This window comes from Lissotriton vulgaris, chromosome 4_1, assembly GCF_964263255.1.
Source record: "Lissotriton vulgaris chromosome 4_1, aLisVul1.2, whole genome shotgun sequence".
Lineage (NCBI taxonomy): Eukaryota > Metazoa > Chordata > Amphibia > Caudata > Salamandridae > Lissotriton > Lissotriton vulgaris.
Genome location: NC_141691.1, coordinates 724,984,832 through 725,012,332, shown reverse-complemented (window position 1 = coordinate 725,012,332; position 27,501 = coordinate 724,984,832). Strand labels below are relative to the sequence as shown.

The window sequence follows — 27,501 nt, the reverse complement described above, 5'->3', positions numbered from 1 at the left end:
TAGATAGTTGCACCACAAACCAGTCTGAGGTAATTGGTTCCAATAACACTTGTTTGGCCAAAGACTTGCATTCCCCAGAAAGACCACAAAGCTAGATACCACATGTAGGTGCACCCAACCAATCAGGACACAACATGCACACCATACATAGCAATCAGAGCCTCCTCACAAAGGACATCTGGACACATACACACTGGCCCACACTATCTCTCCCTGAGGTTGAGAGCCACCTGTGTTCTTATCTGTTGTGCACATGTGATTGATTTATGACTAAGATGCTATTTGGGAATGTAGAGAACATTCATTGCACCTCATGAACTGTATAAATTGACGGCTAAAATGTTGCACATAGAGAGATTCTAAGCAGATGCATTCTGTCCAGGTTCTCCCGGCCACAGTGTTTAATAAGACCAACTTTTTCCTGTTTTGCCAAATGCCGCTTGTCTTTTCATTTATTTAAGACGAAATAATTTCTGAGCAGCAATGATTTTCCAAACAGTTCATCATGTTGTCAAACATACCCCTGTGTTAGAATTTCTGATTTGTTTTCTGATAACTTTAATTTCCTTTTTCTGCCCCCAGCATCCTTGTCACTGTCCTTTCTTGAAATGTTTAGGTTAAAACAGGGTGGATGGTAAAAACACAGAGTGATTTAATTTGATTACTGTTAGGAGTCTGCCAAATGCCACGCTCACTATTTGTAAGTCCATTAGTTATTTAGAGAATCCCAAATTGTTATTTCCTACCAAACCAAATAAATAATGATTAGCTAAATTTTATGCATGTTCTTTTATTCAAAATTAATAGCAATTACCAAAGTGCGATTTGCACCCATTAGCAATTTGATAATCGCTATTCGTTTGCTTCGTACATCTGGCCCATGGTTCTTTCCAGAGTTCGAGTTGTCTGGGGGGGAGGGCAGTGGATGGGAGGGGTGAGAGGGATGGGGGAGCAAGGGCACTGACGGAGGGGAGGGAGGGAGAAAGTGGGCTTTTGGGGTAAATGTCATTTTGGTTGTTTCCTTATTATTCTTACTTTTTCTTTTGTTAGTCGCTGTCCAAAATTCAAAAGTAGTATCGTACGTGCCATATTCAATACGCAGTCCCAAAAACAGTCACCACAGGTTTTCTATCATGAGACAGACCCTACATTTAACCGGACTCCTGCCATGTAGCAGATTCCTTGGCTGTGACTTACATTGGTATCTTCGCCTACACAGCCGCATCTATCACAGAGCTGACCACTTCCCTAGCGACCCTTACCAATTAGAAGACTCAGACTAAAACCCTGGCAGAAAGCCTTAATTTAGTTCCCTAAATATCAAAGGCCTTAATCACCCAGTAAAACGTAGAAAAGTCATTAATTATTTAGCAAAATCCAAAGGCGATATCATCCTAATCCAAGAGACAAGACTGTCAGAAGGAGATAATGAATTCATTAAACATCATTGGATCTCGTACACCCTATGCTCCCCAGCCGTCCATAAGAAGAGGGGGGTGATCACCCTAGTTTCAAAAAAATCTAACATATCCATCACCTCACACACTCAAGACAATGAAGGGAGACTGTTAGTTGCACACCAAATGAGAGATGAGGATCCCATTCACATGGTAAAGATTTACGGCCCGAACACTGACGACCCTGACTTCTGGAAATCTGTCTCAACATCCATTGAGGGCATTCCCCAAGATGAACTCTTGATAGTAGGCAGGGACTTCAATCTCCCTCTAGAACCTCTCTTGGATCTCCAATCCAAATGCACATATCATTGTTCACGACCCCATGATATACTCAATCGTCTCTGTTCCAAATTTAACTTAAACGACTCTTGGCAACTACAACACCCTGACGGGAGAGATTATACATTTTATTTAGCCCCCCACAATTCTTACTGCAGAATTGACTACATCCTAATCTCCAGCCCTTTCACACACCTTATAGAAGAAACGGACATAGCACCCAAACTAGTTTCGGACAATTCCTGTATCAACACCAAACTCGCAGGTTCACGTTCTATCCTATCCCCGAAACGCAGGCGCTTTAATAATGACATCCTCTCAGACCCAGAAAACAAACAACGAATAGAGAACGCCATCCAGGAATACATTGCACTGAATGATCTCCCAGGTTCAGACATCTCTGTTGTCTGGGATGCACTCAAAGCCACAATTAGGGGCGTCATTATAGGTATCAGGGCAAAGACCCAAAAAAAATTGAACCCAGAAGCACTTGAGAGAGACATCAAGGTACTAGAAATCTCTCATTTAGCCGACTTGGACAATAATTCTGCTCTAGGACTGCTTACTAAAAAGAAATACGAGGATAACACAATTGTGAGCAAACGCGCTGGAGTATGGATAAATAAATTGAAAGCACTGAAATTATGCGAGGGTAATTTTTATTTATTTTATTTATTTAATGGCTTATATAGCGCTAGACTCGACTCCCGGAGGAGTATCTGTGCGCTTGGTTCGCCCAACAGGTTTGGAAGGAAAAGTGGTTCTCATGAGTGCGCTAGAAAGGGGGAGGGATAATTAAAACAGGAATGTCTTCAACTGTTTCCTGAAAATTAAATAGTTGGTGCAGCATCTCAGGTCAAATGGAAGTTTGTTCCAGAGACTGGGGCCAAGATACGAAAGGGCTCTGCCTCCCAGTCTAGCCTTTCTGAAGGGAGGAACCTGTAGCAGAAACTGATTGCTAGAACTGAGAGTGCATACTGGTTTGAAGGGGATGAACTTTTCAGCCAAATACTAGGGGCCTGAACCAAAAATGCTTTTATGGATGACACAACAAGTTTTGAATTTTATCCGTTGTCGGATTGGCAGCCAGTGAAGTTTTTCTAAAAGAGGACGGGAGGGGGTTCTAGGCGGGGCATTGAGAACCAACTATGCTGCGGTGTTCTGAGCTTCCTGTAGCCTACTCAGCAGGTTGTCGGTTGCTGATATGAGGAGTCCATTACAGTAATCTAGGCGGCTAAGGACTAGGGCCTGGACAAGGGTTTTTCTGGTGGTGTCAGGCAGAAAAGGAAACACACGTCTTAGGAGTCCAATCACTCGAAAGCATGAACCAGTAGTTTGGTTGACATGTTCCTTTAGAGACAGTCCTTGGTCCAGCCGGACCCCTAGGTTCTTCACTGTCTGCTTAGGACTGGGAACGGGGCCCAGGTCTAATGGCCACCAATCTGGCGACCACAGTAGTTGGGCCTCTCCGAATACCATGACCTCGGTCTTCCCTACATTGCATCGCAGGAAATTTGAGGCCATCCAACGAGAAACCGCCCTCATGCCCTCCGAGAAAGAATGCTTAACTGCAGGAGTTAGAGTCTGAAAAGGGAATAACAGCTGAGTATCGTCAGCGTATGATACTGGGATAAATCCATAGGTTCTCATAAGGTCAGCTAGGGGGGGCCACATATATGTTAAAAAGAGTGGGGCTTAAACACGAGCCCTGTGGCACCCCCTTGGTGATCATCATGGGCATAGAACGAAAGGAACCTAAGCTGACACTTTGTGAGCGATCTGATAGAAAACTCCTCAACCAGGACAGAGCCAACCCTCCGACCCCAACCTCCTGCACACGACTGAGCAAGATTTCATGCGATATTGTGTTGAATGCTGCAGACAGGTCCAACAGAACCAGAATCATAGAGCTCCCTTTATCTTGTGCCATTCTGATGGTATCGGTCACAGAGAGGAGCGCCGATTCTGTGCTATAGTTGGGCCTGAATCCAGATTGAGAGTGGTCTAAACCTCCGGACCGCTCGATGAAATTCGACAGATGGGTATTGATATGCTTCTCGATCATCTTGCTCAGGTAGGGTTGTAGAGATATTGGGCGGAGGTTGGAAAGGTCTGTCCATGGGAGAGCCGAGTTCTTATGGATAGGATTTACTAGAGCTTTCTTCCATTCCTGTGGTACCTGACCCTCCTTTAGAGAGAGATTTATCAGGGTCTTGATCATGGGTCTTACCTTAAGCATAAACAAAAACAATTCAGTATAGCATTGATTAAGGGCCCTGCCAACAACATCCATACCAAAAAAAATAAAATTCTAGACACCTTCCAGTCTTTCTACGAAGACCTTTACAAAAACAAGATGCATGCAGAGGCATGCCCAGAGGCATGCACCAATTACTTAAGCTCATTAAACCTCCCTAGACTCTCTGTGGATGATAGCTCCAAATTGGGATCCCCCTTCACGGACAAGGAACTCTCTTCCTCCATTAAATCCCTTAAAAGTAATAAAGCTCCAGGCCCTGATGGCTTTTCGGGCCGTTTCTATAAGACGTTTGAAAAACCTCTCAGCCCTTCCCTACTAAAATTATTCCATTCCTTTGCCGTGAAGGGTGGTGTCTCTAAATCGATGGGTGAGGCCACCATAATTGTCATCCCGAAAGAGGGTCAAGACCCCTTCTAACAAAAAACTACCGACCAATCTCGCTCATCAATCAGGATAGACTCAATGCAATCCTCCCAAAATTGATTAGCAACTCTCAAGTGGAGTTTCTTAAATACCGCATGTCCAACGATAACACAAGACTACTTTGCCATGTCTTGGAAAAAGCTAAAATAACAGCCTCTCTCTCTATTCCCATCAGCCTGGATGCGGAAAACGCGTTTGACAGGGTGTCATGCTCCTTTTTGGAATAATGCATGCTATCTTTTAACCTGGAGAAGTCCTAAATAGACATGGTAATGGCCCTTTACACATCCCCGACCGCCCGGATCGCCATAAATAGCTCCCTGTCAGAACCATTTCGCTGCAGGGCTGCCCTCTCTCACCAGCTCGATTTCTCCTGGCCCTTGAACCCCTCATCTCAGATATGAAACGGAATGACGATATCATGGGCATGGAATTCGGTGAGACGCGAGTAAAACTGGCCACATTTGCGGATGACATTCTGGTGGTTACAGAACATCCAGACTCCTCCATCGAGGCTCTCATGACCACCATAGAAAGATATTCTCTCCACACTGGCTACAAATTGAACCGGGACAAGTCTGAGGTTAAACCCCTGTACATATATGGCACCAGAGAATGCTGGGAAATTCTGGCCTGTCTTGGCAGACCGGCTTCATTAAATACCTCGGGAATGAATTTGGTAACACCCTTCTTTAAACCCTCCAGCGCAACGAAAAAAACCACTCTAGAAAAAATAAAATCGCAACTAGATTGATGGTCCCCTCGCTTGATAACATGGTGGGGGAGAGTTGAGACCATCAAGATGATGATGATCTCTCCTTTAGTGAACTACCTCATCACGATGCTGCCCCTCACTTTATCCCCGGATTTTCACCACAAATTAGATGTCCTACTTACTAAATTTCTCTGGAAAGGGAAAAGAGCAAGGATTAGCATAAAGAAACTCCGCCTGGACAAGTCTCTAGGAGGGGTCAACCTAGCGGATTTCAACCTGTACCAAACTGTTTTCCTCGCCAATCAAGGCTGTTATTGGTTGTCACCTCCTGCCGACTACACCCCCGTTTGGTTAGAGATAGAAAATGCCCTTTTTAGAAATCTCGCCCCAGGAGCCTTTTTGACCGGGAGTCTGAACACGACCATTTGCTCGAAATCCATTTTACAGAACACAAAACTCGCTCTCATAAAAGTCGATAAACTCCTAGACGCCAGTATTCAATGCTCTAGGTGGGAATCGATCTGGCATAACCTTACTGTGCTGTATAAGGGAAAACCATTACACAATGACCTTTGGGTTAAAAAGGGTATTTTTGTCCCACACTAATTGTATAAGGGATCATACTCTCTCTCCTTCAGGGAACTCCAAACCAAATACAGCCTTGCTCCACTTGAATTCTATAACTTTCTGACGGTAAAGTCGGCGATCACTAGAGCAAAATTATATGCAAGCCCTCCCTCTCGACCTTTTTCTCCAGACTAAACAGACTAGGTCACCAGGTGTCCTGGATCTATAAGCTCCTACGCCCGCAACACTCCAATCTTAATGAACACCTTACACAGTTCTGGGAATCACACTTTCCCAGACAAAATTTTGGCTGCTCCATAGAACTTTCTGGACACCAGCACGTCTTTTCTCTCACAACATTAGAGACAATGCAAACTGTTGGAACTGTAAAATCGGTGACGGTGATCTTGAACATCTCCTACTCCAATGTGCGTGCGTGGTTCCCTTTTGGGATAAAGTCTTTGAGTTTCTCAATAATGTTCTCTCATTCTCCCCCCTCCCCAGAGAAATGTCCTACCTAGTTTTTGGTTTCCTCAAAGCCGTGTCCCTTACTGACAATGATAGGGCCTTACTAGACCTGCTCCTTATGGCTGCAGTAAAAGTTGTTCTCATCAATTGGAAAGATACTCGAAAAACCTGGTTAAATTGGGTAACTAACCTAAGAGGAGCTGACAATATATCACTACAACACTCTCCATGGTGTCCCCCTCAGAGACGAATGTGGGCCACTCTTGACAACTATTTCAGTGCTCACAAACCACCAAGAACCACTCACAATGCACCCTCGACCCCGGCCACCTTAGCTTCATTTTAGCTTTGCTCCAGCTCTCCATGTTATCTAGCCGGTTAACCATACTGCCTCAACAGCGGCTACAATCACCTGTGGGCCAAGACACTGAGACACTGATACTACTGTTTCTACAGACGCGATATGTAAGTTAAATTTTATGATTTTTTTAGTTATGTTATGTTATGTTATATTCCTGATTGTTTGTACTTAATGTCTCCCATTCAACTGCCAATCTTACAGTCACTACTTTAAACGTATATACCTCGACCTTATGCTTCTCGCGTTTATGTTGTTAATGTCTGTAATGCTTATCATTTCTTGTTTATTTGGAAACTACCAATAAAAAACTTTTGAAATTAATAAAAAACTTTTGAAATTGAAAAATATTTTGACCTCCTTGAGTCAATTCAACGAAGCTACCTTTCTGTCTTTAACTTAAAGGAAGACTGAAAAAATCCAGGTAGGGATATCATCCTAGACAGATGAATTTCAACATTACACTCCACAAAAGCAATGTTTCTCTCTCACGTCTACTCTATTATTAAAAAATAGGGAATGAGGTAGGAAAGAAGGTCAACAACCAACCTGTGGGCTGACTGCTGCTTGGTGTGATGTGAGAAAGACTGGGTTAAAAGGAGCAGGCCAATATTTTCTTACAGCTTGCCAGCTTATTGCAGGAGTGAGGAACACCACTATTAAGACATCAGTGGGAGCATTTTGTCTGTCTCACTATCACCAATGTTCTGCGAGGGCTATTGCACTGGAAAGCCCAGGGCATTATTATTCATTAGCATTGGCATGGTGACAAATCTACCATTAGTATGGCATCAGAGTGTTTTTGGTTGTCCAAGGTGCAACTTTCCATACATTTCCATTGCAGACCAGAGTTTTTTTCAGTTTTTTGGAGGTGTGCAGTCAGATGAGTTATTAAGAATGTGTTATTCAGGTGTGCCACTTTTCAATGAGTTATGTGATTATGGTGGACAATAATAAAAGGCAGGGCCAACTGTGCATGTATTTTCACAAGTGGTAGGTGTGTCTACTGCATGGCAAAGGTAAAGTGATTTGTAAGGCAGCTGATGGTAGCAAGTGCTGTTGGGTTGGTTTTTCGATAGCTAATGGCATATTCTTCTTTTTTGGGGGTGTATATTCTGAGGGCTATCTTAATATGTACTGTCGTAGAGTGGGAAGTAGAGTGTCTTGAAGAGCAGTGCTGTTATGAGGAGGCTGATTAGGAGGCATTTTTAATCTGTGTTGGATGTCTGTAATGCTCACTCTGATGTAGGCTGTTGGGGTCACGTGTGTGATGTGTGATAAGCAAAGATTGCTTGGGAGCATGCTGACACATAATATACTGAATATCTGTACTGTACTGGACGTACATGCAGTACATTGCCTAATGCAAATTAATGGATGTTGTGCATGTGAAATATAATGTGTGATTAAATTAGAGCTGTGTGCTATTGTGAACCTTTTTATATCAAGGTATATGGCATATATGTGCCTTGTTGGAAGTATTTGAATCATTCTGTTCAATATTTCTTGTTGAGAGCAATGCAAATAAAACCATACATATATTTGCTTATTTATATGTGTGTGTGGAATGTATTTAGTATTTCTATCGTGCAAACCTAGCTAACAGGCAGTGGAGCACTGTAAAGACAAGCATGAAGTCAAAGAGTGATAGGAAAGAACTGGATTGCGTACTGTTAAAGTAGTGTGATGCAGTATTCTGTGAAAGCGCTGCGTCCTCAACTCCTAAATTGGAGCAGCTCTGTGCAGTCCTGATGGATACTAGGATGCTGTTCCGAATCGTGGATGCATGGATGGAAATGGCCTGCTGACTTGACTTTTCTTTTTTACATTTCTTAGTCTGCTGTCTGATGGTGTCCTGGCTGCATGTGTGCCGAGAACCACCAGCGATGGTGAGCGTGTCTGCAAAGTAAGCTGGAAAGCTGCTTGTGATGATTCGGTAAACGATGTAGCTGGTTTAGAAGATAGTACAAGCTGGCAATGGGAGCCAATTATTCCATCCAGATGGCGTGATGTGATCATATTTCTTCAAGCCCTAGATAAGGACATGCTGCATCATGTAAGATGCTCTTAAGGAGTGTTAGTGTGGAGTATGGGATGCCATGGAATAGGGCATTACCACCATCCAGATGCAAGAGCAAAGGAGTTTGAACAGCTGTTCTGAATTTGCTTTCTAGAAGAAACAATTTCACTTTCTTTGCACGAGAGAGCTGGTACCAGGCCTTCTTTGTTTTTTGGCAATGCGTCCTTTGAGGGTGAGGTTGTGGTCCAGGAAGAATCCAAGTGATTGTGCATTAATTGAAAGTTGGGGCTTGAAGCAGTCAAGGCTTATGTCATTGAGCCAAGTTTGTACTGTTGCTTGAATGTCGTTCTTGGCAAATAACAGGAATTCTGTCTTGGTTGGGCTGAGCTTCAGGTAGGTGCTGGACATCTAAGTCTGAATGGAAGAAAGGCAGTGTTTAAGGCATTGCATGTCTACAACAGAGGAGAGTATCAAGTAGAGGTCTGCATGATCCGTATTTTGGTGGTTTTGTATGCTGTTATCTATCAACAGAGCACCAAAACATTACAAATGAAACGGTACACAGTCAAAATATCGAGTTGTAAATATCGACCTACACAAATATCGAGTTAGAAATATCGAAGGTAAAGAATATCGATGTCAAGAATATCGTGGGACAGAATATCGACCCTAAGGTAAGTAATATCGATTTTTTTTATATCGATGTAAGTAATATCGAAGTCAGTAATATCGATATCAAATATATCGATGTTAGTAATTTCGATATTACTAATATCGATATGTGTACTATTGTTATGTATTTTAGTATGTATTTAATATGTATGTGTTATATGTTTTTTGTTAAGTATTTTACTTGTTTTAAGTTATATGTGAACTATTTTCATATATTTATAATGTTATTTTTAAGTCAATTTTATGTTTTAGTACCGGAGCGGGTTGTGGGTTTATAGGGGAATAGGGTGGGAAGTAATTTAATTATATTAAATTAATTATTACTTTTTAGTAATAATAAATTAATTTTAGTTAATTTTTGCGTTTAACTTCTGTAGCGGGTAGTGGGTTTATAGGGGAATTGGGTGGGAAGTATTTTAATTGTAATTAAGTAATGAATTATTTTTATTGATTGGTATTGATAATTTATGTATTTTTAATTAATTATTAATTGGTAAATAATAATTTTAATTGGTAATTAATTGTTTTAATTGGTAATTAATATTAGTAATTGGTAATTAATTTATTTAATTGGTAATTAAAGTTTGTAATTGGTAGTTAATGTTTGTAATTGGTAGTTAATGTTTGTAATTGGAAATTAATGTATTTGATGTGTAATTAATTTTTGTAATTGGTAATTAATTTATTTAATTGGTAATTAAATTATTTTTTATTGGAAATTATTTGTAAATAATTTGTAATTAATGTGTTACAAAAAGTATTTTTTGGCATACAAATAATATTATTGTTTAATGTTTTTTAAATGGTAATTAATTATTAATAATATTTGTTTTGTTTTTACATTATTTTATTGCTTAATATTTATTATTTGGTAACTATTATTTATTAATTGATATTTATTGTTAATTATTATTTCAAATCTACTGTTTTCTTTAATATTAATGGGTATTTTTAAATGATGTTTAGTTATTTAAAATATTAAAACATTAATAAATTTAAATATAAAAATTATTTCTAAGTATGTTTTATTTAATTTGTATGGTACCCAACACTTTCCCTACTGTTGCACTCCCTGGAGCTGGAATAGTAATTTTTACCCCTACGCTATCCAACGCTTTCCCTACTGTTTCACTCTCTGGAGTTGGAATAGTAATTTATACCCCTAGGCTATCCAACGCTTTCCCTACTGTTGCACTCTCTGGAGTAGGAATAGTAATTTTTACCCCTACGCCATCCAACGCTTTCCCTACTGTTTCACTCTCTGGAGTTGGAATAGTAATTTTTACCCCTACGCTATCCAACGCTTTCCCTACTGTTTTACTCTCTGGAGTGGGAATAGTAATTTTTACTCCTACGCTATCCAACGCTTTCCCTACTGTTGCACTCTCTGGTGTGGGAATTGTAATTTTTACCCCTACGCTATCCAATGCTTTCCCTACTTTTGCACTCTCTGGAGATGGAATATTAATTTTTAACCCTACGCTATCCAACGCTTTCTCTACTGTTGCACTCTCTGGAGTGGGAATAGTAATTTTTACCCCTACGCTATCCAATGCTTTCCCTACTGTTGCACTCTCTGGAGTAGGAATAGTAATTTTTACTCCTAAGCGATCCAGCGCTTTCCCTACTGTTGCACTCTCTGGAGTTGGAATAGTAATTTTTACTCCTACGCTATCCAATGTTTTCTTTACTGTTTCACTCTCTGGAGTGGTAATAGTAATTTTTATCTCTATGCTATACAATGTTTTCCCTAATTTTGCATTTTCTGGAGTGGGAATAGTAATTTTACATTTTACGCTATCCAATGTTTTTAATACTGTAGATTTTTTGGGACTTTAAATAGTAGTTTTATTTATTATTTAGAATGAATTTAGATAATGTATTATGTTATTAATTTTAAAAATATTGAAAGTATATTTAATTTTTTTAATTTATTAAAAATAATTATCTACTTTTTTATGTAATTATTTTATTTGTGGAGATCTATTTGTAATTTATAGTATTTTTAAATAATTTATAAGTTATTATAGTAATTATTAAAATGTATTATTAAGTAAATATATAATATATATTTTACATATGTGTTTAATTAATGTTATATTATTATATATCTATTATTTATTAATTTTAAACATAACTAAATATTTTTAACAATGTTTATTTGATTTATAAGTATTATTTACTTTTTTTTACACATTATATTTCAACAGATATAAAACGATATTTTTAATTACGATATTTTTAACATCAATATTTTTATTTGATATTTTTGTACTTACCAAGTTGTAGATAGGATGTCCATATACTTGCCTTCGATATTCTAGCCTCGATGTTTCGGTAGGTCGATATTTTGTCTGTCGATATTCTGTCATAGATCCAAATGAAACATGCTATAAGACACAGCTAAGCATTTTTTTATCACAAACAACAAGATATGTCATTCTGCCCTGTTTTGGGAGGGTTGCACTCTCAACACTGAGAGATGTCCTCTGGGTTCCAGAAAGGCCCTTGTATCAAGGTTTCACGAAAAGATTGTAACTTTACTCAAAGAATAATAGTCTGAATATTTATTCACATATATTCATAGTTTGTTATATTCACAAGTGTATTCTACTGTTCATGTTCCTTTGACATTTTTTGCACTCATACGATCCCAATGCATTTCGGCATTTCCATTATGCCTTCATCTGGGGATATGTTTCTGAAAACGAAGAAATGCTTGTATTTTACATAATGTAAAAGAAAAAACTGTTGATAGGCTAACTTGTGCATGATAAACAATGGTGGTATAGTTATGACTCAGCGTGCTCGTAGGGTGTAATCATGCAACGGTCAGGTCGATAGTGCATCATGATAGAAAGTAATGTAACGTGAAGATTATGGGTGAAATAACGGAGTATGGAACACGTGGTGAAAAGCGTGCGCATCACTTCTAACCACCTGCTGTTCCGCAAACAGATTAAAACTTGGCTGTTCTCTTCCATCTAGCTCCACTTTCTCTGTTGTGTTGCACTGCTTCTAGGTATGTCCGCAGCGCTGGGACGCCCCATTGCTGGGGTAGCCATGCGCTATATAAGCAGAATTAACATAACATAACATAACATCGCGTTACAGGTTCATGCTTTTAAGAGAACGGCGTATACATTTCGGCTGCTTCGGTGAAGAGGGTATTTAACACTGGAAACAAACGAAGTGATGTAGATTCTATCACACAATAAAAAAGCGTGTATATAGCGTTAAGGATTTTAAGGCTTAGTTTTAAATGAACACCTAAGTGCCTTTCAAATCGAGTGGCTAAGGTGACGCTTACCGTGAAAGTACAAATACACGTCCGTAAACGCTGACAGTCAAAGCTGTAGCCGGGTTCGGGAAAAGTTATCACCCGGAAGTGGATATACATGGAAGATAACGTGAGGGCGCAGCCTGAAAGGGACTGTGTGCAAAGTGTAACATCCAAAGCTAAAGGTGGGTTAGAGGCGGGTTAGAAAGGTTGAAAAGAACGGTTAGGGGTAGTGAAGGAATAGTGAAATGTAGCGAGTAGTTAACAAAAAAACTATGATAATAATAACGTTGAAAATCGTACCTCTTGAAATCAACGATAAGAATAAAAATAAGGTGACATGTAATATATGTACATTAGCCTATGGAGACAAACATAAATTATTCAAAATGAATAACAAGCTGTTAGTGGTATAGCGAATTAACCACTCTGCGGTGGTAAGGAGTCATTGGCTGGGGCCCCAGCTGTTCAAAGATAACACAAATATTCCACTCGGTCATTTAGGCCGAATGGTTTTATGCTGCTTAAGGTAAAAATCCAGTAGTTTTCTCTTCTCAATAGTTCCTGGTGATTGTCTTTACCCTCTTGTTGTTTGACTGTTTCCAAAACACAATATCGTAGCTGGCTAATGCCATGGCCTGCTTCCAAAAAATGTTGTGCTACGGTGGATTTTAGTTGCTTATTCCTTATATTTGATTTATGCTCGTTGAGTCTTATTTTGAGTTTCCTCTGAGTTTGTCCAACATAAATCTTGCCGCATGGGCATTTCAACATATAGACTGCGTTGCTGGTGTCGCAGGTTGCTGTAGCTCTAACTGTGATTTTGTTGCCCTTCATTGGGTGGTTAACTGTAATCCCTTGGATAACATTATTGCAGTGGTTGCAGTTTCTGCATGGGATTGTTCCTTTGTATTCAATGTTAGTTGAGGGAGTTTTTAACAGTTCTCCTAAGTTTCTTGCTCTTGTGAAAGCGAAGGTAGGTTGAGTATCAAAGATTTTATTGAAGTCAGGCTCTATCCTTAGGATTTCCCAATGTTTTCTGATTATTTGTTTGTATTGGTAACTTGATGTGGAATATTTGGAAACTACGGTGATTGCATCCTTATCAGTTGTCGGAATATAGGAGAGAAGTTGACTTCTGGTTTTGGTTTCAGATCGTTGTATGGCCTGATCGAGGACATGGTGTGGGTACCCTCGGGCTTTGAATCTCTGTAGAGTGGTTTGTATCTCTTCATGAAATTGATGGTTTTCCGAGGTGATTCTTTTGGCTCTGATGATTTGGCTGTATGGTAAATGGTCTTTCAATGGTTGTGGGTGGAAACTGGAATAGTGTAATGTGTTGTTTCTATCTGTTTTTTTCCGAAATAGGCTGGTGATAAATCCTGTGGGAGTGTTGGTGATTTTGACATCCAGGAAAGTTATAGATTCCGTGTGAAATTCATATGTAAATTGGATGCGTTGATCTATGGTATTCAATAGTGCCAGTTGTTCTTGCAGAATGTTCTCAGGGCCTTGCCATATTAAGAAGATGTCATCTATGAATCTCACAAATATTTTTAGATGATCCGTCCATTGAGTTTTGTTGAGAATGTGATCTTCTTCGAATCTGTGCATAAAAATATTTGCATAGGCCGGTGCTGTAGAATTGCCCATAGATGTTCCTGTAAATTGTTGGTACCAGTCCTCTTTCCATGTGAAATAGCTGAAGAACAATGTGAATTGTAGGAGTTCCATGAGAAAAAGTTTTAAGTGATTGTCCAAGTCGCTTCTCAATAAACAGTACTCGATGGCTTCAATTCCCATTGAGTGTGGGATGGATGTATATAGAGACGATACATCAACTGTGCACAGAAGTATTTGACCATGATCATTTATTTGTACTTGGTTGAGTTTGTTGATGAAATCCGTGGTGTCACGAATATAAGTGGGAAGAGAGATGACGATGGGTTGGAAATATTTATCTAGAAATTTTCCCACAGGATCGTGGATGCTGCCACATGTGGATACAATAGGCCTGCAAGGAGGCGTTTGTGGATCTTTATGTATCTTGGGAACCAAGAAAAATTTTGGACTTTTAGGATGCTTGGTGGTGAGATACTTAATCGTTTTCTCAGAGATTATGTTGCTCTCAAAAGCTTTGTTTAGTATTATGTCAAGTTTTTCCTTAAATTGGATGGTGGGGTTATTGGGTAATTTCAAATAGGTATTGGTGTCCGAGAGGTGAACCATCGCTTGTTGATCATAGTAGGAAGTGTTAAGAATTACTATGGCGCCACCCTTGTCAGCTTTGACGCATGTCACTTGGTTGTTGTTGGCAATGGATTTGATGGTGCTAATCTCCTTGACGGTGAAGTTTTTATGTTTGGATTGTCGGTTGCAGTTCAATTTGGATAAGTCGTTTCGGACTAAGGTCTCATAGGTGTGGAGTGTCTTATGTGAGACTGGTGCCAGAAAATTACTTTTGGGACGTAGGCCCCTAAGTTGATCTTCCTGAGAGTCTATAGATGTTTGTACAATGTTCTGAAAGAAATGTTTTAAGCGAAGTTTCCTCATGAGTTTGTAAAATGAGATCTCCAACTCAAGTTTATTAGTTCGGGCAGTTGGTATAAATGAAGTGCCTCTTTGTAGGATTTTCATTTGAATTTCACTGAAATGATAGTCCGAGATATTAATTACCAGGTTGTCAGTTATTTCACCTTGGTTTTCTTGATAGTTGCTGTCCTGGTTTGTGGAGGTTCTCTTGTTTTTTCTTGTTCTTTTTGACCTCCTGGGTCTTCGCGTTGATCCTGGCCTACCTCTAAAAAAGGCTCGACAGATGTTGAAGGTACTTCCGAGGAATTTGCACTGCCTTGAAGATTGGATGTTGGTTTCTGAGGTGGAGGTCGGGTTCGTCTTCCTTGTAAGTTTGTGATGTCATCTTCAGAGGAGGAGGTTTCGGTGTTAGCTGTATAAGGTTTGTTTTGTCGTCGTTTAGCATAAATATCGGCCCATGTATACACCTCGCCCATTTTATAATCTATAGTGTCCCTTTTTAGTTTGCGGATCTTACGTTCTGTAACTTCGGCAGTGTGTTTGGTCAGTTGAGTGTTAATATCTTCCATGATTTTATTAAGTTCTTCAGTTGTGTAGCTATTTTCCAATTCTGTCTTCACGTGAGAGATTTCTGTAGCAAGTTCTTCCAAAATGGTTGATAATTCTTCGATAATCAACAATATTAGGTCGAGGCTGCACTTATTAAGGATGGTGAGGAAATATAATTTTTGATCGAGTAGTGTTCCCCAGCGCGTACCCCACCGTCTCCATGTACTAGCTTGCAGTGCATGTGATTTCCCTCCTGTGCCAGCTACGAAGACGCAAATACATTTACGTCCATCTTTAACATGTCCTCTTTCAGATCCGCCATGAACGGATTGAATATTCAGTTCCTATATATGCCGTGCCACCGTCTTTTTGTGGTACACTTTACACGTTTTTCAGCTCTGGCGAAGTAGGCCCAGATTATGCCATTGAGCCTTTTCGAGTTCTTTCCTGCTTCCTGACTCCGAGGGCCTCAGCCCAGGCTACCTCTGTACCAGTGACCCCCCCTTACTCCTTGCGCGGCTCCGACGCATAGCCTAGCCTCTGCCTGCCAAGACTGTATTCAACCTTCGAATTATCTGCTCCACTCCTCGAAAACACATTCCTGTCTCGTAGCTCAAGTAAACATCCTCCCTGCTGCAGGAGCAGAGGGCCCAGTCTTCTGTCTCCGTGCAAGTAATTCATAGACTCCGTTGCCATGGTAGGCCCATGCCCCCTCACCCCGCATGCCGACACGTAGACACATGTACACGTACTCACAACTAGTATAGTGTAGTTTCCGCCCGAGAGACCTTTTCCCTTCCAGATATTACAGTTCCCTAAACATATGATATCAGATACGATTTGGGATTAGGTTGATCTGACATCCTAGACTTATGTCTACACTTACACGACTTATGTCTACCCTTGTAGTGCTAAATGTCAAGTCCCCTTCGCCCTCCAGTTACACGTCAAACTCACGTCAAGCTGCTGCGCGCGCATCTCTGCCATATATTTCTGCTGACATTGCAGGATTCTCCTATGGATCCACCTACTTGTGACCTCATGACAAGTGACGTTTCTAGTACACGCCTCTATGCACGCCTATTGTAACGCCTTTTCTATGACGTATTCATGTTTTATCTCTCCTTTTTCCAGCTGTTACGCCTACTACATGCTCATACATTGTAATGCATTGACTATATATATGTACTTCTGTAAACAATATGTTGTCTGTCTGCCCCTTCCTGAACCTGTGTGGTGATGGAATGGTATGCCACCTTGGCTCGAGCCAATAACCCAATTCCTTTTTAAGGAATAAAACCCTTTTGAGTAAACCTCAATATCCCGGATTTTGCCTCTTATTTCTCTGAGTTATTCTTATTGATTATTGATTATAAATTATGCATAGGTAATCGATTTTACCACAGTTTTGGCGCCCGAACAGGGACCCCTCCCCCACCCCACGCGCCGGAGGTGCGTTGCAGGCCTAGCCCCCTGCCACAGCCGGACGGACAATTACGCGTACCCGCAGGATTTCCTGTATCTCCCTCAGGCCAACGGAGGTGACTGAGGCTGCGATCGACACCCAGACGAGGCGGTGAGGAGTGCGGAGGATCCCGACCTGAGCCTAGCTGAGAGAGCAAGATCCGTGGTATACCGAGGCCCGCCAGGTTCCGAAGTTCCGAAGTATCTGCGTCGAGTCCGAATCCAGTCCGAACCGAGTCCAGTCCAGGGTTTCCAAGGCCTTCTGTTTCCGTGCTTCCTGGTGAGTACCGTTGCTAGGGACGCATCCTGACGTGTGCATTAATTTGTGCCGGTCAAGACGGGTTCGGGTACACGAGCCTGTTCTGCACTGTTCAGCAGTGTATCTGTACTGTATAGCAGTATATCTAGTTTGCACCTGTAAAAGGTGTATCTGTGCCGTTTAGCGGTACATCCTGTTGCACTAGGTTGGTAGGTTTGTCATTGTAATTAATGTGGTTCGTTCTTGAAATGTTTTAATGTGTCATTCAAATGTCGTGGTATGAGTGAATGTTCGATCTTCATTATTGTGCTTAAACGTGTCTTATGTGTTCATGTTCATATCTGAAGTAAGAACCAAGTAGCCAGATTTCAGAATGCCGTTGTTCTCTAAACTAAGACAAATAAAAACCCGTAAAGGGGTTCTAGAGGAAGCTGTTCCCATTCCACCTAGGGACACTCCAGGGTACTTTATGTACCATAAACACGGCCTAGATGCTGTTTTATTTCTCGACTTATGGGTAGACTACACTAAAGAACTGTCGGAGAATCAGAGATGGCCCGCTGCAGGGACATGGGATGCAGATTGCATCATGAGAGTAGAAGAAGCATTATGGAAAAAGAAAGCCAGACAGTCACAGAAAGATGCCATCGAGTTGTGGCGTAAAGAATCGCATAGGCGTACAGAAAAAGCTCACAGATTAGAAGAAAAGAGTAAGGAGGAACCTGACAAGGCCCGAGAAAACGCATTAGTTGAGGAAGGTATCAGAGTAAAATTAGAACAAGTAGACAGACAGCGAAATACACTTATGAATGGCATGTTTCCCATCTTGTCAAAAGGCCTGCCTAAGGCCTCTCCAGAAGTACCGAAGGACCTACCACCCCCATTACTCTCGACTAAAACACACCAGAAGACAGCAAAGGACATTTTCCTTTCTTCTTATTTAGACGATGTAGCTCCCACATATGTTAATACTGTATTGCCACCAGTGCCTGCGCCTAACGGTCAGAATCCTTATGCTCTTCCTCCCCGACAAGCTACTCCTCCCCGGATTCCTCCTCCTGATCTTCCACCTCCTCCTACTTCCCTTGATACGAACCCGACTAACCCTTTCGGAGCCGGTGCCTCAGGAGGCGCGTCCGGAGGGATAGGTCTCCAGACTCCGCCACAAACTCATCGTCTGAGCTTTAGAGAAATAGCGCAACAGCGTACACCTAGAACAGACATTACAATTTATGGAGATCGTCTTGCAGACTGTAGATATGATCCTGTACCTGGCAAAAAGAGTGACGAGAGAATGTTACTCGCATCAGTACGTTTACGGCGAGTCACGAGCTTCCTGATGACGTTACCTGGAATGACAGATCACTTAGATCGAATATATACGTTTGTCCAGACAGGAGTAGGGCCTGAAAGTATTAAAGAGGCCATGGCCTATCAGAAAGTGGATACTAAAGGCAAGTTATTGCGGTTTCTTATAAACTGCTTTATTAGAGAAGTGGATAGGCCGGGTATGAACCCGGAAGATGTGAAAGCACTCCACAAATGGGGTCAGCATATAGCGGATGGACAGCATGACAAAGAGGCCTGTATAGATAATATGTACCGAAGAATCAGAACTGCAATAAACAAGATGCATGAGAAAAGACAGCCCGTACCGGAAATAGATTCAGACAAACAGGAATCCACGGACGAGGAGCCAGAGGAGGAAGCCGAGACACCAGAACAAACACAGTTGCCAGCTAGAGAAATGATAGCTTATGTAGGTAAGGGAAGACCATTTAATAATTCGATGCGCCCAGTGCGCCCAGAAAGTAAAAGAATATATCAGGAAGCCATGTGTAATCCTAGAACCCCCGAACACTTATTCCAAGCCACTGACAGAATACTTCAAGAGCGCATGGGGTACCATGTACTCGATTCTATGGATGAACAAGAATTAGCCAGGTCAGCCGTGCAATGGGCTGACAGCTCTGAGAAATATGGTGATGATGCGCTAGCACATACGTTCTTGAACTTGACACCGAGTGAACAGCGTTTAGCTGGTATGTACATGATACAACATCTGCTCTTATTGTATAAAAGCCAACATTCTGATCCAGGCCCTCTGCCTGATATACTAATTGAACTGGTCACGAACAGATGGAAAGGTCTAAGTACTGACCTGATTAAAGTAATTCTAGAGCACCGTCACAAGTATAGTGCATTCTTATGTCCGCAGATCAACTCAGCACCCGTTATGGAACGAAAGACCATGTATTATATGGACAGACAGAATCCGTTGCGAGAAGTGCACCCCGTACAGAACGCAGACCACACGCTTAGACGGGTGTTCGTGTATACACCTGTGACTAAAATTGAATTGCTGGAAATGAAGAAACTAGTACCCAGTCATGATAAAGATCCCGCAGGGTTTCACCGCGAAATAAAGGATATGTTATTAATGGGCGATTACACTTATCCCGATCTTATGAAAATACTGAAAGTATTACTACCTCCAGGTATATACGAGAAACTCAAAGAAAAAGAGTGGGAGGTGGGAAATGCAAAGATTGATTGGGCTGCATTACAAAATGAAGAAGATACCCGAGTGCCAGGCCTAGGGCTTGGGGATAAGGTTAAAGCGTTACCAGGTTTATTAGTACAAGTGTTGCCACGTTTATTGAGTACGAAAAAGGAAGATTGGGGTGCAATTTCAGCATGCAAACAGAAACCCGATGAAGACACTAGTGATTTTTATACACGATTTGAGAAATGTTTTGGTATTAATAGCGGTTTGAAAGCAAGTAGCGAGTCATATCCACATCTTTTTGTAACGAAACTAGTCGAGAATTCCTTACCCCAGGTTAAGAATAGAGTACTGAAAGTAGAAAGCACTTGGCAAGCTAACACCCCTTCACAAATGTTGCAAATGTTACAGTACCACCAGAATAGACTTAGAGAAGAACAAGAACATGAACAAAGACGTATGAAAGACACAAAAATGAAAATGTTAGTTGCTCAGTCGGTTCCTGCCGACGGTCAGAAAAAGGGTGCGACCCATCCCGGCAATTCAACAGTTCCTGTAAAGGGTGTATGTAATTACTGCAAACAGCCAGGTCATTATATAAACGATTGTGCAGTTCTGAAACATAATATCGCCACGGGTAAGACTAAAGAGAGACCGCGTCCTCCTAGACAAGATCAGACTTCACAACAGGTACCCCAGAATATACAACATATTGCACCCATGCCAGCCTCCACACAGACCGTAGCGATACCCCAGCAACAGCCCATTACCGCAACACAAAACACAACACAGCAGATGTATCAGTATGCACAGAACGATTACCCTGATTACCAACGATACACATGAAACAGCCTGGAGAGGGAATTCCGCTTGCCTCTTATTGAAGTTCCTGTAGATCAAAATGGTCCCTATGTACATAGTCAAGTATTAGGAAAAGACAGAAAGTTCCTCATTGATACAGGGGCAAGCAGAACCACGATAAGCCACAACGAAGTACCAGGGGCACCCCTCTCAGGCTCCCAGAACGTGTCCCTCGGATTTTCAGGAAAACCCATTATTAACGAAGTATCACAACCCCTCCCTCTTGCAGTAGGTCCTCTGACACGGACTACAGATTTATTGCTCACAAAGTCATGTCCAGAAAACCTGTTAGGTATAAAGACACTGAAGGCTCTAGGAGCTATTATTTGTTGTTCTCCTGAGGGAGTACGATTGTTTTTGCGAGATTTCAAGGGCCATTATGTATTGAGAGATATGGATCCCCGGTTGCAGAAAGTCCCTGCGCACTTGTGGGCGCAGGGCCCCACTGATGTAGGTTGCATGCACATTACCCCATATCGAGTCACACTCAAGGCAGGAGTGGTATTACCACGAATACGACAATACAAGTTACCTCCAGATGCTGTAGTGGCTTTACTGAGAATCATTGACGAGCTCATCGCACAAGGAGTGGTTGTGGAAACTGACTCCAACGTGTGTAATTCCCCGATCATTCCTGTTCTTAAACGAACTGACCCAAATGCTCCACCTGTTTATCGATTGGTTATTGATCTGCGCGAATTGAATAAATGCATTGTACCACAGTACCCCGTGGTCCCAGATATCTCTTCATTACTAACTGCTATTGACTCAGAAGCAGCGTTCTTCACTGTAATTGACCTCAAGAACGCCTTCTTCAGTGTTCCCATTGATCCGGAAAGCCAATATTTGTTCGGATTCAGTTTAAATGGACGATCTTTCAAATTTGCCCGCGCACCTCAAGGATTCACAGAAAGCCCCAGCATCTATAGTCAAGCATTGAAAAAGCAACTCGACAGCATCCACATGCCAGTTCACACTGCCCTGCTTCAATATGTCGATGATCTGCTGATCACCGCTCGAAGCGAACCCGAATGTGAAAAGGCATCACTGACTGTTTTGAATTTCCTGGCCGATAAGGGACACAAGGTGTCTCCTTCGAAGCTACAATTCTGTGTTCAGCAAGTTGTGTACCTGGGTCACTTGCTGTCCAAAGTGGGGAGACAGCTCACACCCGATCGCATTCAGTTAATCGTAAACATGTCACCACCCAGAACACAAAAGGAAGTGCGGGCTTTCATAGGCCTCACTTCATACTGCAGACAATGGATTCCCCAATATGCATTTTTAGCAAAGCCACTCATTCGGTTAACGACACAGGAGGCAGCGACTTCGTCTGTCCTCCCTTGGACTCAGGAACATACACAAGCTTTTGAAGACTTGAAGAAAGCCTTATGTCAAGCACCTGTTTTAGCAACACCATGTTACAGTAAGCCTTTTACACTTTTTGTCACAGAACGTGAGGGTACTGCCTTGTCAGTCCTCACTCAGGAACAAGCAGGTTCACACAAGCCGTGTGCTTATTTTTCTAGCACATTAGACCCAGTAGCCCAAGCCCTTCCAGCATGTTTGAAATCAGTTGCAGCGACTGCTTTAGCAATCAGACAGAGTGATTCTATTGTGTTAGGACACCCATTGACAGTACAGGTTCCGCATTCTGTAGAAGTCCTTTTAAATCGAACTCAAACTCAACACCTGACTATAGCAAGATTGACAGGTTACGAACTGACATTGTTTCAACCACATATTGAAATCAGACGCTGCAGCACATTAAATCCTGCCACGTTATTGCCAATAAATGGAGTAGATCCATTGGCACATGATTGCATTGAAGTTATCACTATCACAACAAAGCCCAGACAAGACTTGACAGATGTTCCGTTACCGGATCCAGACCTGACACTGTATGTGGATGGTTCATGTATGAGAACAAGGACAGGTGAATTAGTGGCAGCCTACGCTGTCACGACAGACACGGAAGTCATTGAAACAAGTTGTATTGACACTTTGTCAGCTCAAGCAGCAGAGCTTATTGCTCTGACACAAGCATGTATTCAAGCCAAAAATAAGAGAGTCAACATATATACTGATTCACGTTATGCATTCGGAGTCGTACACGACTTTGGAGTCCTCTGGCGAGAGAGAGGTTACTTAACTTCTCACGGTGCCAACATCCAACACGGTCCCCTCATTCAAGCTTTATTAGATGCGATACATCTACCCACTGCAATCTCTATCATGAAATGCAAGGCACATACCAAGGTTACTGATGTCATTTCCCAGGGTAACGACCTGGCAGACCGAACAGCAAAGCAAACTGCTCAGAACCGAACTCATGTAACTGACCAGACACAAATAGTGGTACCATCACATTGTATGACAGTTAGGGATCCCGCACATGATGTGATCGACATACAGTCACATGCAACACCAGATGAAATTAAGGAATGGACTAAACTAGGAGGGGTCCAAACAGACCAGGGATGGATGACGAAGGGAAAATCTACATGGTTTCTCCCCGATTCTATGGTACAAGTCATTATTAATACAATACATAGTCCCGCCCACCTAGGGGAGAAAGCAATGCTAGACAGTATTCAACACATATGGTCCAATAAAAACTTACGGGCAGCAGCCAAACAGAAAGTGCGTACTTGCATGATTTGTGGTCAGTTCAATCCAGGTAAAAGCATCCCCGTAGAGCAAGGTGGATTTCAGCCTCCCGACCACCCTTTTGAAGTCCTCCAGATGGATTATATCCAGATGGAACGTTGTCGAGGATTTAAGTATGTCCTCGTAGTCGTGTGTGCTCTTTCCCGATGGATCGAGGCATACCCAGTTCCCGATTACACTGCTCCGACCACTGCCAAGCAGTTGGTTCGTGAATACTTCCCACGGTATGGTTTGCCCCGCATTGTGTACTCAGATAATGGCCAGCCGTTCTCATCCGCACTTGTGGAAAACATTACACTCCTGTTAGGTTACCAGTGGAAGTTCCATTGTGTTCGGCATCCCGAGGCAGCAGGTCTCGTGGAGCGCCATAATCAGACACTGAAAATCCGACTTTCCAAGATTTGTAGAGACAAAGGTATAGACTGGATAGTTGCCTTGCCGGTCGCCCTCTTCTATATGAGGATGGTGGTCCATTCCCGTTCTGGGCTATCCCCGTACGAAGTGGTCTTTGGTAGGCCACCGAACATGTGGGGGACGCCTATTCCACGTAAAATAACTGATGTTGATTGTCTTATGCTGACAGATTACCTTGCCTCCTTGATGTCTGCACTACAATCTTGTCGTTCACAGGTAGCTGCAGCCTTTCCCGACAACACCGAGACGAAGCCCCATGAGGTGGTTCCTGGAGATTACGTTTTCGGCAGGAACTTTGATCGGAAGAGCCCATTGGAGCCCCGCTGGCAGACCCCGAAATTGGTCCTGCTCACGACGAGGACAGCTGTTAAAATAGAGGGCAGGAAGGGATGGCTGCATTCCAGCCACATTAAAAAATTCTACGGACTTCCTTCGGACTTGGACTCTAAGCCCTGCCCTCCTCCACAAACTGACACGAAACTCCCTTTGGTTGAGAAAACTGCTTCAGAAAATTACAGACTGAAATTACGATCTAGAAAGTCAGACAGTTTAATTGTTTAAGTCCTCCCCTAGGTGAATCGGTTAAATTAGTTTCTGACATGTATCCCCTAGATCGAGATAGAGAGAGAGATAGACAAAGACAACATAAGAAAAATGCGTATTGCAAATCACTTCGTAGTCGCTGTATAGTGACACTACTTGTTATGTTTTTTCTATGTTTGCTGGTTATTACTGCTAGTGTTTTGTTACACATATACTATCCTATATTCAAGCGTGCACAATCTGCTTATAATGCTACTGCTGAACATTCTTTTAGTGAATTACCGCCTCATGAATTATCATACAGACTTGCGCTGCGCAATAACACTTTTATTAGTATGTTACATCACTCTCATCAGATTACCAATGCTACAAACTGTTGGATATGTGGTCGACTCCCTCCTTACCAAGAAAACAAGGGTGTTTTGCCCCTTTTCCCGTACCCGTTCACTCACAATGGCACATGTGGTGCATGGTTTAAAATGCTCAATTCCCTAGTTTCTGATGCTGCTATTTACGAAGGTAACTGGGTTTGGGGAAACCTGAACTTAGTTTTGCTCCGAGTATGCTACCCTGACAAGGAGGGACTTCCCGTTGATACTGGAACTGATCTAGAAAATGAAGTATATGGGTTAGGTAATTACACAGTTACATTTATGATTTTATCTGTCGAATCCGAAGCTGCTCCTGTTCTACCTGCTATGGCAGTATTGCCAATTACTGGTGAACTATGTGTTCGCAAGAATGGTTCCGTACACTTAGGTCATAGTAAATGTACCACTGTAGTCGATTTCACTGATCATGGTAGATCCACGTTTAGGGCTTTACGTCATTCCTATTTTGTTTGCGGCCATACTGCATATGTCCGTTTGCCTCTAGATTGGGATGGTACCTGTTACATTGCATTCCTTCTGCCACCTGTTTTCCTAGCCCCTCCTGACTACCATAGAAACACCAATCTGGTAAAGCATAGATATCAACGAGATCTCCCGCTTGTCGATTATACTGAAACTACATGGGAACAATATACAGATTTCAATAAAGGTTTCTTCCCCTACCTAGGTACTGTTTCGAATAGTAAACTAATTCGTAGATTAACCAGAACCCTCGAAGCAGTGGTACTTGAGACCACTTCAGCTCTAGGTAACTTAACGGAGGAGCAGTCCGCCATGCGGGTTGTTGTTCTTCAAAATCGTCTTGTTATTGACGTCATCTTGGCAGATAGGGGTGGAGCTTGTAAGGTCATCGGGTCAAGCTGCTGTATTTTCATTCCTAATAACGCGCCAACCGTGTATAAAGCTATTACACGTCTCCATAAAATTGCAAGTTTAATTCATCAGACTCCAGGCACCTGGACTTGGTCCGGTTGGTTCTGGACAACGTTATCAGCCTGGGGGTGGAAGATCCTATCCCTCCTAGGTATTGGCTTTCTCGTAGTATTCAGTTGTTGCCTGTGTCTCCAATGTGGTCCGGCGATTTGCGGCCTGTGTGCCACTTCATGCATTCCATATCCAAGTTCCCATTCAAAACGCGAAAAGAAAGAAGAGCAAATGATGTTAAGTGAACAGATTGATCAATTAATGAGGATTGATGTGTCATGAAGGGTCCGTGGGGAACAAGGAGGGAATGAGGAAATATAATTTTTGATCGAGTAGTGTTCCCCAGCGCGTACCCCACCGTCTCCATGTACTAGCTTGCAGTGCATGTGATTTCCCTCCTGTGCCAGCTACGAAGACGCAAATACATTTGCGTCCATCTTTAACATGTCCTCTTTCAGATCCGCCATGAACGGATTGAATATTCAGTTCCTATATATGCCGTGCCACCGTCTTTTTGTGGTACACTTTACACGTTTTTCAGCTCTGGCGAAGTAGGCCCAGATTATGCCATTGAGCCTTTTCGAGTTCTTTCCTGCTTCCTGACTCCGAGGGCCTCAGCCCAGGCTACCTCTGTACCAGTGACCCCCCCTTACTCCTTGCGCGGCTCCGACGCATAGCCTAGCCTCTGCCTGCCAAGACTGTATTCAACCTTCGAATTATCTGCTCCACTCCTCGAAAACACATTCCTGTCTCGTAGCTCAAGTAAACATCCTCCCAGCTGCAGGAGCAGAGGGCCCAGTCTTCTGTCTCCGTGCAAGTAATTCATAGACTCCGTTGCCATGGTAGGCCCATGCCCCCTCACCCCGCATGCCGACACGTAGACACATGTACACGTACTCACAACTAGTATAGTGTAGTTTCCGCCCGAGAGACCTTTTCCCTTCCAGATATTACAGTTCCCTAAACATATGATATCAGATACGATTTGGGATTAGGTTGATCTGACATCCTAGACTTATGTCTACACTTACACGACTTATGTCTACCCTTGTAGTGCTAAATGTCAAGTCCCCTTCGCCCTCCAGTTACACGTCAAACTCACGTCAAGCTGCTGCGCGCGCATCTCTGCCATATATTTCTGCTGACATTGCAGGATTCTCCTATGGATCCACCTACTTGTGACCTCATGACAAGTGACGTTTCTAGTACACGCCTCTATGCACGCCTATTGTAACGCCTTTTCTATGACGTATTCATGTTTTATCTCTCCTTTTTCCAGCTGTTACGCCTACTACATGCTCATACATTGTAATGCATTGACTATATATATGTACTTCTGTAAACAATATGTTGTCTGTCTGCCCCTTCCTGAACCTGTGTGGTGATGGAATGGTATGCCACCTTGGCTCGAGCCAATAACCCAATTCCTTTTTAAGGAATAAAACCCTTTTGAGTAAACCTCAATATCCCGGATTTTGCCTCTTATTTCTCTGAGTTATTCTTATTGATTATTGATTATAAATTATGCATAGGTAATCGATTTTACCACAATGGCGTACCATCTATCCTTGAATCTTTGAACGTTTTTGCATAAGGATGGTTTTAATGGTATTCTTAAGCCTCTCGGTATTCTCTGTGCCTTATGGTACTTGACCATGGTGCTCGCATGCAGGCGTTGGTTGATTATTTTCTTTGACAGGTATAATAATTGTTTGATGTTTTGCTCCTTACTGCGGTTCGTGGTTAATTCGGTGGTTTCCTCGCTGATGAGTGCGTATATTCTGTTGACTTCCTCGTTAGAATACGCAAACGTTTCTGCTCTTGCATCCGTGAGATTAAATATTTCATCCATGTTGTGTGCGTGCTGTCCAGCAGTTAGAGCAGA

General features: G+C 42.1%; 1 protein-coding gene across 1 annotated transcript in view; it reads right to left on the bottom strand.

Annotated features, from left to right (window-relative positions):
• The window catches only part of CAGE1 (cancer antigen 1), a 1,013,025-nt gene that overhangs the window by 867,896 nt on the left and 117,628 nt on the right, over positions 1-27,501 (bottom strand). The window lies entirely within an intron of this gene.